This window comes from Trematomus bernacchii, unplaced genomic scaffold (genome assembly GCF_902827165.1).
Source record: "Trematomus bernacchii unplaced genomic scaffold, fTreBer1.1, whole genome shotgun sequence".
NCBI lineage: Eukaryota > Metazoa > Chordata > Actinopteri > Perciformes > Nototheniidae > Trematomus > Trematomus bernacchii.
In genome coordinates, this window is record NW_022988080.1 from 22004 (window position 1) to 36969 (window position 14966).

A 14966-nucleotide genomic window follows, 5' to 3' on the forward strand; every position below is an offset into this window, starting at 1 on the left:
CATTGTAAGTAAACACCCGCACTCTCAACCATCACCTGATATGAACGGACTGCTATCACCTAACAAGTGGTCAATCAGAGTTGTTGATGTTTCTCGTTGCAACTCTGGCAGCAGCAGCAATTCTTAAACAATGCTAAGAAGCTCAGGCAATGAATATCCACTTCAGAAGGCACATTCAGCTTAAAGGTGGGGTAGGTAAGTTTGAGAAACCGGCTCGAGATGCACTTTTTGTTATATTCCATGGAATGCTCTTAACATCCCGATAGCAATGAATATCTTAAGTGCTTTGACAAAAAATCCATTAAAAAATGTCATCTGTGGAAGCCGTAATACTGTAAAAAGTACGACCAATCATTTTAGCCGGCCCGGCTAAAATAACTGGATGGCCTACCTGCCTGTCAGCCTTCAATCTGTGCACAAATTTATCTCGTGCCCTCATTGGTCATGTGCGCGTTCGTGTGTGTTGGAGGAGGGGCTTTATAAGGAAGTGGCAGATATTCTCCGGTTGTGTATTTTCAAATTCTAGCGATCTCGAGCCGGTTTCTCAAACTTACCTACCCCACCTTTAAGTCTCCAAATCAAATCTTGAGATAATGTGTATCACTACATGTCAATAATATGCAATCTACAGGTAACTTCTGTAGTAATATAGTACGGAAATAATGACTCATTATGAAGTTGGGAGGTGACTGCATTCTGTCCATACTCAAAGACATAGACTATAGTTGAAATGTACATGGCTTACTAAAGTTGACTACTAATGTACAACCAACACATTGGGAGAAATACAGGTCAACAAAACTACCCCAACAAGTAGCACTTACTGCATTACACTCAAGTCAGTGCCTGTGTTTGGGTAATTTTGGTGATAAATACATGCAATAAATGGTGAGCATTTGAGAAACAATATTTCTGTTGAATTCCTCACAACCAAGACAACCCCAAAGAGAAGCACTTATGAAGACAAAAATCATTAGTGTTTTGCTTTAGGGTAATCTGAATGTGATTTCAATGATATATAATTCTTCCTTTACAGTCTGTAGCATTTGTCATGTTCAACCGCCCCAACGAGAAGCACTTATTGAAGTCAGACTCAGACCAATGCTCAAGTTGGTTCAATATCAAAGACTTGCATCTCTTCATGGCTTATGAGTTTCCACGTGGGGTTTTCCACCATCTTCTCTGATTTTTCTTTTTGTCTTAAAAAAAACGTAAAATGTTAACACGCTGGATGATGCTGGGTCAGCAAAACTACCCCAACAAAAGCACTTTGGAAGTGTCCATCGTTTTTTGTGTTAAAAATGTAATTTGTTATAATAAATACACTGTAATAAAAACTAAGTTTACATTTTGCTCATGCTTTTCTAGGACAAATGCAAATGAAACATTTTTTCATTAATGTTTATTATTTTTAATCTGTCATATACTAATCAAAGCCCTGAAGGAAATAAAGCAATTTAACAGCAATTGAAACACAAGAACCATAGATCCAAAAGTACTTGGATGTGAAATATATAGAGATGATGAAACATCCATATAAATGACAGAACAGATATAAATACAAAGCAAATAAAAACAATTAACAGTCACTATTCATAAAATACAGTATATCCGAAAAATATATTGAAGTGTTGCTGCAGAACATCATGCGAGTCAATGGGCAAGTCCGTTTAGGAAACACATGATGTACAGAACTTCTTAGTGTGTAAAGCACAGATGTACTTGTTGCAGTTGCTGCATGTAGTCTGTGTCTTGGAGTCTTCCAGCAGCTGGCTGTGGGCGTCTTCTTGCGGCTGGCTGTGGGGGTCCTTGAGCGGCTGACTGGGGGTCTTCCAGCAGCTGGCTCTGAGTCAAGTTCATCTTCCAATTCGCTGTCAAATTCTGAGTTTACCTCCACATTATCCTTATCTTCAGAAATGTCTTCCTGTTCCACTTCACCGTGTTCTTCTAATGCATTCCACTCACTCTCATCCATTATTAGCTCCAAGGCTCTCAGAGCAGAATATCTTTTGGCCATTTTGCTGGTAGATAATTGTAGTTCTGCACTATACACTGTAATGTGAGGTTATGTCTCTGTTTAGTCCCTCCTCCGGCGTGCAGGTGCGAGGGGGACAGTGCGAGAAAATGTAAAATGTTTATACATTTCTGGAAGATCTAAAATATTTATAATGTTCTAGGATAGTTTTGTGTACACACTACAAAGGGTAAAGATCAAGGGAAAACAGGATCAAACAGCTTCTCTATGCATACCATTTTGTGTGTGTGTGTGTGTGTGTGTGTGTGTGTGTCTTTAGTTTGTGTGTGTTTTTCTCTGTCTGTCTGTCCTGGTATTTTATCCGGGTCAGATTGACCCGAACCTCTTATGAAGGACATAAATGCGGTTGGGCATTTTTTCATAAGTGGAAAAAAAATAAAAACAATTCCACATGTCCTTCACAATAAATAAACCCTGGCCATTGAGTTTCAGGTTGAACGAAAATATCCGTATATATTTTTTTATTCATTGAAAATGGAAATCGGGTCAATTTGACCCGAACACCACACAAGGGTTAAGTATTGCTGCTGCTGCCAGAGTTGCAACGAGAAACATCAACAACTCTGATTGACCACTTGTTAGGTGATAGCAGTCTGTTCATATCAGGTGATGGTTGAGAGTGCGGGTGTTTACTTACAATGGTCGTTGAAAGCAATCAAAACTGAGACGGGGTTGGCTGGAAATGTCTGCATTCAGTACTTAAGAAGGGTACATCTTTGCAAGAAACAACACTTCCACTGAGACACAGCAAAGGAGATGTTGGAAAGGAACCCCTTGGAAAACGGTAAAATCATGATGGAAGATGCCTTTACTGTAGGAAATTGAAAGTCTTTGATATTGGCCCAACTTGAGCATTGGTTTGCAATTTAATTCAGCAAGTGCTTCCTGTTGGGGTGGTGGAAGAGGACAAATGCTACAGACTATAACTACACATGTCATTGAAATCTCATTCAGATTACCCTAAAGCAAAACACTAATGTGTTTTTGTCTTCATAAGTGCTTCTCTTTGGGGTTGTCTTGGTTGTGAGGAATTCAACAGAAATATCGTTTCTCAAATGCTCACAATTTATTGCATCTATTTGCATCTGATTCCATCACATACAATATAATTTATGTCATCAGAGTTCAGATTTGGTCATTATTATTACCTTTACAAAAACACTAACTTTGTTCCAATTGCAGTAAGTGCTTTTGTTGTGGTAGTTTTGCTGACCCTGCATCATCCAATGTGTTATCTATATGTTCATATGCACACTTTATTTTTACGTCATATATTAGAAGACAAAAAGACAAGTCAGAGAAGATGGTGGAAAACCCCACGTGGAACTCATAAGCCATGAAGAGTTGCAAGTCTTTGATATTGAACCAACTTGAGCATTGGTCTGAGTCTGAATTCAATAAGTGCTTCTCGTTGGGGCGGTTGAACATGACAAATGCTACAGACTGTAAAGGAAGTATTATATGTCATTGAAATCTCATTCAGATTACCCTAAAGCAAAACACTAATGTTTTTTTTCTTCAGAAGTGCTTCTCTTTGGGGTTGTCTTGGTTGTGAGGAATTCAACATAAATATTGTTTCATATATATATATATATATATATATATATATATATATATATAGATATATAGTATATAATATATATATATATAGATAGTATATATATATCTATATATATATAGATATATATCTTCGATATATTATATAATATTATATCTATATATATATATATATATATATATATATATATATATATATATATATATAACTGGCTCGAATGACTGCTTTCTGGCTGTATCAAAGGATAAATACTGGATCAAGTTGTTGTCCCACAAGATTTGGATGGATTGAAAGCAGTCGCTGTAAGTTGTTGTTAACTTAACTGACTTTATTAAATGAGTTGATCCAAACTCATTCCATATGACTGTGTTGGTTATAAGGAAATGTTAAGCTCTCCAACGTTTATACTGTCAGGGAGGTAAGGACTCGTTGCCTGAACATGTTTTAGGGGTGAACCATCCCTAGAAGAGTTTAACATTGATACACACATTTTGTGTACACAATACTGTAAACTGTGAAGATATAGTGCAAGCGTCTCACCTTCACAAAGGAACTCATAAAAAGTGCCTATCTTGTCAAGGTAATCCTGGGCATAGGCGGTCAGTGTGCAGCGAGGGGTTAGGATTTCACATTTGACCTCCTTCTTCCTGGTCTCCTTGCCAAGAAGCAGCACTGGTTTAAAGCCAATGGCATGGAGTTTCTCAAGCTGTAATGACAAAATAATATATTTACTGTTTAAAGAAATGGAAAGGAAACAACTATATAACTACAACTATAACATTACTGATGACAGCATCTAGTTGTATGCCATTCATAAACCTAGATGCTGAGTTTAGCTTTTGCAGAATCATGTATTTACCAGGAAGGGTTACACAGTAGAAGCAGAAAAATATTTTATAGACAAACACAAAATACAAATAAATCAGTATCCTGAGTCCCAGTTCAAACCCTGATAATCTTAAAGTTAAAGTACAATAAGATGCAAATGTGTGACCACTCAACAATTAACACTTGTGTACACAATGAGTATTGCATAATTAAAAATGTAACACAATCCAAGCATAGCTTGACACTGTTGAAATTGAAATTGCGTGCTGCAATGTAAAACGTTCCCGTATGTTGTGGCTGCAGTCGTAAGAGTAATATAGAGTAGTAACATACAATGATGTAGTCTTATTAAAGGTGGGGTAGGTAAGTTTGAGAAACCGTCTCGAGATACACTTTGTTATATTCCATGGAATGCTCTTAACATCCCGATAGCAATGAATATCTGAAGATAACGTATAACTCACACTTTAACACCGACGTATGTAGCCGTAATTAAGACAAATATTTTCCACACACCACTTATGAGCTGATATAAATGTAGCTAAACTAGTTTAAGCTTATGTTGAACGTGAGCTAGCTAGCTAGCCGCCCGCAAGAATAATTTCACATTAATGTTGCTTTGCTGATTATGGCGGAAGCATTTCTCAGACTTAGAACAGTTCATTATGTATGATGAACTATGCGAGAAAAGGCTTAAAAAAAAGCCCCAATTATTAAATCATGCATCAGACTTTAGTGTCACAACTTACTTTGTCAGAGGATGGGTCGCAATGCCGGACCGGTGGCAGCGGTCTTTGGCCAATAGGTGGTGCTCTGAATTATGTCATTTCCTGTACCGATTATACAATAAAATATTAATACATTTCCTATATTTTGACACACTAACTATTTAATAACCTAAGTAGCCTACAGACAAAAACAAAAAAAATTATATACTGCCTTATAAAATGCAGAAAAGTGTAAACATCAAGCATGATAATAATAAAATAAAAGACTAATGATATCTTAAACCTTAATAAATAAAATGGAAAATTAACCGACAACAACAATTTAACATAAATAAAACAAGGATTAAAACAAGGATAAGTTTTACTCAATGTTGTGTAAAGTACCCGTTATGGTTAAAAAAAACAAACATTAGAAAATAATACAGCTTCCGGCTTCCCGAGACACGAAGAGGAGACACGAACAATTCTTCCACTTAAAATGCATTACTTTGAAAATCGTGCTTTCTGACACGAAAGAAACATGTGCATAAACACCATATCCCTACGTGCATTGCGGCTAAAACATCCAATCACCGCTGAGGATTATTGAAAAGTCCTAAATCTGTTTCTGGTATTATTTTGAAATTCAGTTCCAGACGGACGTCAAAAAAGCCAGAGATTATCGAATTAAACCAATAAATAAAAAAAAAGGATAATTGTGTGTTATTGTTGAGTAAATAACAGTGTGTTATTTTGAAAAGAATAACAAATTAGAAGGAAAAAAAGATTTTAAAAATACAGATTTCAGTATCCTGAGGCTCTCAGCCCCATTTATTTTCCTCACAGACGGCAACAAAAGTCCGAAATGATACGATTTTAAATAAAAGCAATAATCGTGGCTTGATATTGAGTAAGAACATGTTTTTATGAACCACACAGCTTCCGGTCTTCCACGACCAGACCGAGAAAAAGACGTGTTGCAGGCACGAAACACATTACCAATAGAAATACATTGCTTTTAAAATCGTTCTGTGTGACACGAAAATAAGGGGATAATCGTGGTGGTGCACACAAATCAATAGATTAAATAACGTGACTATAACACGAAATGCTGTGAGACTGGGTTGGAGGAGCACATGAAACATACATGTTTGCTAGGAACCAAATATTCTTTAGAGCACTTTACATTTACCCCCTCACCTCGTCGCCGAGACCAAACTTGAAGGACTGCAGGTAGAGGATGATTGCAGACGAGTGGTACCGAGGGAGAAACCTGGAGTTTCCCTTCACACTGTCCAGGAGACACCTGAAGAAATTCAGATAAGCGATAAGGACTAAACTCCAGAAAACAATGAAAGAAATCAGAGACTGGATCTCACCCCTTATTTGTAATGATGGGGTACACATTGCTGTTAGCCTGCAGCTCAGGCGTAGTGGCTGCCACACATTCCTCCATGAGCAGCAGCAATGGCTGATGGGACTTCTGCTCCACTGTTGCCCATATTGGCATGAAGGAGCCCAGGGGGATGACATTTGTCTCCGCTACCCCTGTTAATTTTTCTGAAAAGGGGAAAAGTAAAAACGGCTTAGTGTGCATTTTTTGAGTGTTTTGCCTTTGGGAGCATGAGCCCTCACCATTTAGGAGCAGCATGTGGAACTTCAGCCCTCCTCGGCCTTCGGCAACACCTGACCCCGGGTTCAGGAAAGGAGGAGACCACTCCTTAGGTCTGAAATATATTAACAACATTTATCCCATATATCAGCTTTAAACTTGAATTTAAATAAGAAAGCAACTCCTACCTTGGATAAACACACTCAATGGGATACACATAAGCTGCAGGACTCGACTTTGGTCTGGGCCTGAAAGTCAGCTCATTTTTGTCGAGGAGATTTTTCCCTTTCACCTGAAAAGAAAAAAGAAGCTCATTATGACATTGAAAAGGCTGAGAGGTATTTTGGTGAAACATGGCAGTTACATTACCAGTCTTTTAAAATTGCAGTCAGCTAGTTTGTAGTTAAACTCAGCTTTCCCCTCTCCGCTGGGCAGAACATTAAACCTAGATGGCTTGCAGTTTCCGAGGAAGATGACGAGCTGCATATTGCCGCAGCGTCGAGGGGATCGTCCATGTGATGCTTATGGAGTCTTTTTCACACTGTACTTTGATTTCTGCAAAAAAAATCATTATTATATATTTCCCTACATTCCCCAACAAAAGCAGATGTTTACATACATGTGCTAAGCATACCTGCATTGGCAACAGTCGTTGCAAAAAGAGTCACGACTATCACACCTAGGTAGAGTTGAGTCCCCATGACTGAATGATCTGGATCACACAGGAAGTGGCACAATTTGTAGACTCCCTGCCAAATTAGCTGAACGAGCAACACCTGTGTGAGAGCAGGGCAGCATCTGTCTACTTATACTGGGATGTCATTTCACATACTTGCAATTTCATTGTAGAGTTTTCATTTGGATAATTTCTAGTGCACTTATTCAAGTACATTTTTATTTATCTGCCCAATTGCTTCTTTTTTTTTGTATTCTACTGAATTTATTTTTCAACAATTACCTGATTATTTTACATACAACACTATTTATAAAACAATACAACAATTCAGATTAAACTACTTAAAGGCAATTTTCTCAAATCAGCCCAACCATAACAAGCTTCCAAGTCAATATACCTACGTTAGTAAGTCAGAGATGTGCAATTACATTTAACTTTTTGTTTTAAACATTTTTTTTATGAATGATTATGGGAAGTGCCCTTTTTCTCACTTGAGCTCCCGCCCCCCAAAATGTCTGTGCACGTCCCTGGCAACAGTGGAGCAGAATTCCCATCAGCCATTGCTGCTGCCTCATGGAGGAATGTGTGGCAGCCACTACGCCAACCCTGTCTCCTAAAAATTACGTTCCCACAGAACTAAACTGCATTCTCAATTACGTTTAGCTAGAAGCTATTTTCTCCCCGTTACGTTTGTTATGAACGTCTCTTAATATGTTTATTCTCTACATATCTTTGCCATTTATTGTCTTGCTTATAATAATGATAATAGTCATTTATAATATCATTTTAGAGCACACATTTGAAATCGAGAATCGGGCTCGATATATGGTTAAATTAAAATCAGTAGGCGAGGCTGTAATTTCTCCAGCTGTTACTCTCATGAGCGAGGCAGAAAGTAATAGTTTTATCATGCCAAAAAGCTGCTGTGTCGTTTATTGCACCTCAAACATTAAAACAAATCCAGAGTTACGTGTTTCTGTACTTCCTCTAAGAAGAAAGGACAGTAACAGAAGATCTCTGTGGCTCCAGGCTTGATCGCCGTTCAAATGACAGCGTTGGTTTCCCCAAAAGTGGGCGGGGCTGTAAAGTGACGGTGTGGCAGTGCGCCAAGGTTACGCCGAGCGTCAAGCTCTTTGAAATGGAACGAAACCACGGCAGACGTTTTCGTTTTTCCCAAAATTAGAAGTTGACAGTATTAAACTGTGTACAGCCCTGGAGGTTTAGGCGATAGGAAACAAATTGGTGTGTACAAATGTAAAACATGTAGGCTAAGTACTAAATGGGTGAAAATCGCTTGTATCCATAATGGGCAGCATTAAAGGTGGGGTCGTTCATTTTGGAGAAAACAGCTCGAGATCGCTAGAATTTGAAAATACACAGCCGGAAAAACTGCCACTTCCTTACAGAGCCCCTCCTCGAACACACACGAACGCGCACATGACCAATGAGGGCACGAGATAAGTTTGTGCGCAGATGGAAGGCTGACAGGCAGGTAGGCCATCCAGTTATTTTAGCCGGGCCGGCTAAAAGGATTGGTCGTGCTTTTACAGTACTACGGCTTCCACAGATGACATTTTATGGATTTTTTGTCAAAGCACTTAAGATATTCATTGCTATCGGGATGTTAAGAGCATTCCATGGAATATAACACAAAGTGTATCTCGAGCCGGTTTCTCAAACTTACCTACCCTACCTTTAATATCTTTGTACATCCAGCACTAAACTGTTTTATTGTAGAGATCACTTACAGTATCTTCTTGATTTTTTTATTCTATATTTCTATCATTGACCTTCTACTTTCCCCCTATTTTGTATGTACTCTTAATATTTTTTTTTAGCCTTTGTTTCTGCTAAAAGAGGTGTCGACCAGCTAGGGCAACAAGAAAATCGACGAAATAGAGTGTGACGATTAAAAAATAAATTAAAAACATCTAATTTTGACAATAAAAAACGACCAATAGGCGCGGTAGACCATTTGCTTGGCACTTCTGGGTATTTCTCCACTGGTTGGGCCATGTTAACAATACTGTGTAACTGTCACATTTGAAGGGACGAAACCGTGACATATTCACGTCTCCCAGCATGGTAGATCGTCACATCTTCACGTCTTGCCGTGATACCGGGTTGAGGCTAACTGTACCTGTTGTTTAGAGCCGTCATTCTTACAGCAAACATACCAGTCTCCATCAAGGAGCACAAAAGCAACCCACAGCAGACCAACTAAAAAAGCCTTGAGAATGTGAAGGAAATAAAACACCAAGGAACTTCGTGGCATTTAGTGCATGAGCACCAGTTTCTCCAGGCACTTTGAAAATAACGGTTTGTCCACAGTGTGAAGAAAGTCATTATTAAGACTGGCAGAACAATGAACGAGTCGCAGCCTGAGTGTTGTGGTTCGCAATCGCACGCAAAGTCCTTTTCAAGCAGAATATTGTAGGTGAACTCTACCATGATGGCGGATATGGTACCCAGCTTCCCAGAAGCGATTCTCTTCAGGGTGCTTTCCATCTGTGATGTGCAGACGGCATCAGCTGGCAATTATCCTCAATACTGAGTTATGTTCTCATCATTATAGAGCTTTCTGTTTCTGCTGGAAAAACGTTATTTTCACCGCCCTGATAAAACGTTATCAGGGCGGTGAAACTCCTGGTGTCTGTGTGCAGGCCCGTATCCAGGATTTCGTAAATACCGAGGTCCAAAACATGCTAGTGGCTAGATATCTGTCAAGTCCTGTGTGGGGCCGCAAATTGGATAATATATTGATTTCACACCATGTCAGTGGGCTGCAGCATAAATGATATTTGAAAGTGTAATGCATGAGAATCAGTTGATTGCTACCAATAATGATCCACATTATAATCTGGACATGAAGAGGCTAACATGCTCACAAAACATTTGAAAAGTAATCTCTTCGTCTTCTTTCTGTTCATTACTCAGTCCTCTACTCATCACTCTAACTGTATGCTCCTCCTTTGTCACTCCTGCCAGTGTATTAAAAACAATTCAGTAATTTAGTTCATTTCACTTAGCAGATAGATATATGGGGTTATTAAGCCTACATAGTTTGTGTTGAACAGAAAGTCAATGCAACCCCGGGCTCAGAAGGCTGTCCCTGCAGTTCCTCTCTGACTTCCATCTCTTTCTCTCTGCCTGTCTCGTATCTCCCTTACCAAAGCTGAGCTTGGACAGATAGTCTTTTTTATTATATCTATATCTGTGTCAGTGAAAAAGAAAATAAATGGGTAACACTTTATTTTGATAGTCCATAGTTAACACTCTATAAGTCATCAGTTGACATTCAACAACACTGTTTCAACAGACAAGTAACATGCATTCAACTAACTGCCAGGAGAATATAAGGTACATCTCAAGTGTTGATCTATAGATTTTACAAAAAGTCTCTGTTGACTGTCAACATGTTTTTTGCAACAGGTTATTAACCGATATTCAACCTTACTATCTGTAGATTGTGTCAACATCTTCAAAATTGACAATCAACTACTCAAAATCAATCTGTCAGTTGAAAGTCAACAGAGTCATGTCGACTATCTATTGAGAGTCATGATGTCAACTAAAGAGGACATTAACCATTAGTTGATGATCAACAGATAAGCAACTAAGTTTAGTTGACTATTACATTAACATTAGTTGATGATCAACAGATAAGCAACTTTAGAGTTTAGTTGACTATTACATTAACCATTAGTTGATGATCAACAGATAAGCAACTTTAGAGTTTAGTTGACTATTACATTATTAGTTGATGATCAACAGATACAACTTTAGAGTTTAGTTGACTATCTGTTGATCGTCAACTAATCTAGAGTTGACTATCAGTTATACTTTTAGTAGGTTCTCCAACTGAGCGTTTGTAGGCATGTGTTTAGGACTATCAATTTAAAGTGAAAAACAGTTGAGAACAGTAGAAAGTCTATAACCTATCAACAGAACACATACATTCATCCACTAATTGAATGCACAACTGATCAGAAACACTGGATAACTGAAGTCAATACCAGGCTATAAAGCACAGTAAAACAAACACTATAGGCGGATATCAGAGAAAGAAAGCTTTTTTATTTTAAGAATATGTTAATACATTTGATTAAAATTTGATTATTTCCAGTTTGTTTAAAAGCACAACACATGAACATACATGGAGACACATGGTTATTACTTGATGGTTATTCCAACTGCATCTGGCTCGTGGGCAACGTATAACTTCATGCTGTGCATCACGAGCCTGTTTGCACTTAGACCTCTGCTGTTCCCTGTATACAAAATGAAACACTAAATTGAGTACAAATCAGGACACACCATGTGTTTTTCCTCACAACAAAAATCACATCCGTCTTGAAATCATAACGAGACAGTTTACATTAGCTGTTAACAGACGGTAACAGAGGTGCTATTCACATGCATTACAAGGGGTTTAAGCCATCAAAAAAAGGGCTGGTTTGCAAGAAAATGAACTACATAGTCATGATATTGATATAGTTCATAAAATGTCCATCTACATATTTTTAACCCCACCTCATGCTCAGAGGATTTATATAAAGTGGCACATGGGTCCTAGAATAAAAAGAACAGACGATTATTTCAACTTTTATCTTGATAAGTGAGAGCGCAGGCCAGTCTACATGAATGCAGGGCAAGGCACGTTTCTGTCCAAAGGTTCCATGATGGAGTCGATAATGTTTTTAAAATATCAATTTGAGTGGTGACACTAGTGCTGCATAGTTTACATCTCCATCCCATCTGTGATTCAAAAAATAGAAATGGGTACGTTTACCTGATGCTCATTATATTAGTATGTAAACATAACACGTCTTGAATTAACCTCTGAAACAACAACTCTAGTCTGACACCTCAAGGGGCTTACCTAATGTGAACCTGAAGTCGATAGCAGGAGGCTAAATGTCTTCAAGAAGAGGTGGGACTGTTTTCTGGGGGAGGCAAATAAAAGAACAAAATAGTTACATGATGAAAATGTAACAATCATTTCAGTAGAATTCATTAAACATATTTAATTCAATTAATTGAATCAACCATAATTAAAATATAAGTATCATTTAAAACGGTATTGTATTTATATACATTTATAAGGATGGCATTTTATTAAGGATAGTATTGGTTGGATACCAGTACAATTCGATGATTCTCTGCACAGCGGATCCTAATTACTTCAATATACACTCCTTTATTTTGTTTGCATACTGTCTAATATCTATTTACGTTGTAGTAAAACATCTCCTTAATAAAACTGTATTATTGATATTTCTCGCTAAAGACTGCATTTTACTGTACTACATTGAACACATCTTGCTGCGTTATAAATCCATCTTCGCCCCAATTCACAATTTTACTGAATTGCCGCCCTGAATGCACCTTAACTGAAGAGAGCTAACGTCTCTCCTCCTGCAGATTCAAACATGGATTTGCATCTATAGCGTTGCATAAGCATGAAAAATATAGTTTTAGTTGCACTTCATATTGTATAATAACAACTCGATGCTGTAACTGCAGACTGAGTTTTAAATTGGGTTACACATCTAAGATTGTAGAAAGATAATTAATTGCTCACAGTAAAACAAACGGTGAAATACATACAAAGGAATAAATATCAAATCGGCGCATTAGTGACTTACTCTTACATAACCGCTGGGTTATAAAGTAGTAGGGAATAGCTTAGCGGAGGTATTTTACCGCACAACATGCAGCAGAGCCTCTGAGCCCCGCGGCTGTATCACGGTGCCCGGCAAACGCTTAGAGCGGCACAGGGGAACAGTTTGCGGAGTTGATTCTTAATACGTGCTCTTAACTTAACCACATATTGTGTCGGTAGGCACTTGATTGCAAACTTTGCCCAACACCATTTGCGCGAAAAAATAGACTACATGAGCACAACAGGGCTGAGTCTAACTTTAACAGCAGTAATGGCGCTGGCATGTCGATGTTCCGTTCAAAACAGTGAATACAAGAAAAGTAAATAACACTTGCTAGTTAAAAAAGCAGTAATTAATAACTCAGGTGGTATGCTTACTTGTTTTAGATGATTTGAAGAGAATCCAACGCAAACACGTGTCCAACTGCCGAAGAATCCGCTGTAAAGAGGAACAGGAAGTCTCACACCCGCGGGTATTCTCGTTTGAGGGCGTGGCATGACCGTGGCGTTGACAAAAGCATTTTCATTAAGTTTTCCAAAACGTATTTATAGAAAGTTCAGGAAAATGTGATATTAATTTACAAATTAATGAGTTCTTAAAACATGTTCTCATTGGTGCTTAAGTGGTACTTATTTACAAACGCACATTGAAAAAAGGAATTTAGGGCAAGTCCAATTACATAAATAATGTTTTTTCTTAATTAGCAAGATTATTATCTCAGAATTCCAGGGAAAAGTCTTGTGAAAACCTTTTTTTCCTCAAGTGAATGCATTAGGCTTCTGTATTTATCTTATATATTAGTCAAATAAAACAGGAACAGGTGTTCCTAACTCAAAAATTACATACATTATGAATAAATAACTAAATATTCACACAAAGCCAGAGTCAAGACTAAATTGAAGTTGCATTGCAGTGCACAAGATTTGTTTTCAATCAATTTCAGTCAAGATTTTGTGCTTTTATTTTTGTCACTATGTGGTCATAGTGACAAAAATAAAAGCACAAATTCCATGAACTGTCGAGGAGAAAAAAGATAACCTTCGGGTTAGACCTTGAGAAGATTATCCATTTCCAGCAAATCATTTTGTAAGCATGTTTACTGTGTTAAAAGGAATTTAAAACAGATTTAAATGAAAAGGTAATTAACACCTGACTAACAATAGATTGATTCAACATAAAGTCAAGAGATTATTTTGTAATTATGTTCACACTGTTTTTTTGGTAGTATGGAAGAGGACGCTTTGGTAACACCTGGAAAAGAAAGAAGATCTTGGGTGTTTGGTATACTCGAGATCAAAGCTGCAAGCAGACGTCCATTTCTTCGCCTAGTAAGAGAAGAAACAGGAGACCCCTTGTTCCCATCATCAAGAAGCATATCAAGCCTCAAAGTCTTTGTTGTGAGTGATGAGTGGAGAGCATATGCCAGTCTTTCTCAAGAGGGCTACAGGCATGTCAGGGTCAACCACAGCCAGAAATTATGTTGATCCACAAACAGGACTACATACTCAAAATATTGAGAGAGCATGGCAGACATACAAGAGGGAAGTTTGGCGTATGCGGGGGAATCGTTCTGAGAAGACCTAAAACCTTAAAAAACCAGCTCTCCTTATGAGTGGACCTACTGGTTAGCAAGAACATATACACATGGTGTACTTGGTAAGACTTATCAAGGACATACGGGATGGTAATCACAGATCAGTTTAGGACCTTTTCTGTAGCCTAATTGCTGTTGTTTACTGATGGAGCTGCACACCCTGGTAATTGGCTGGGGGTTAGACACACACATTGGAGCCAAAGGCTCTTTGCTGACGCCCAATAAACGTCTCTGAACACAGTAAAATACAAGGAGAAGAGAAAATACAGGCAGAGGGCAGGGTCTCTGTA

General features: G+C 38.0%; 1 long non-coding RNA gene and 1 pseudogene across 1 annotated transcript; both read right to left on the reverse strand.

The window, feature by feature from the left end:
* Nucleotides 1-1670: 1670 nt before the first annotated feature.
* On the reverse strand, nucleotides 1671-7506 carry LOC117474859 (annotated as a pseudogene).
* A 4104-nt stretch (nucleotides 7507-11610) lies between these two features.
* On the reverse strand, nucleotides 11611-13514 carry LOC117474858. Its single transcript, XR_004555122.1, has 3 exons — nucleotides 13460-13514; nucleotides 12299-12362; nucleotides 11611-11687 (listed from the first exon to the last, which is right to left on the reverse strand). It is a non-coding gene; the product is annotated as an uncharacterized LOC117474858 (long non-coding RNA).
* Between the last annotated feature and the right edge of the window lie 1452 nt (nucleotides 13515-14966).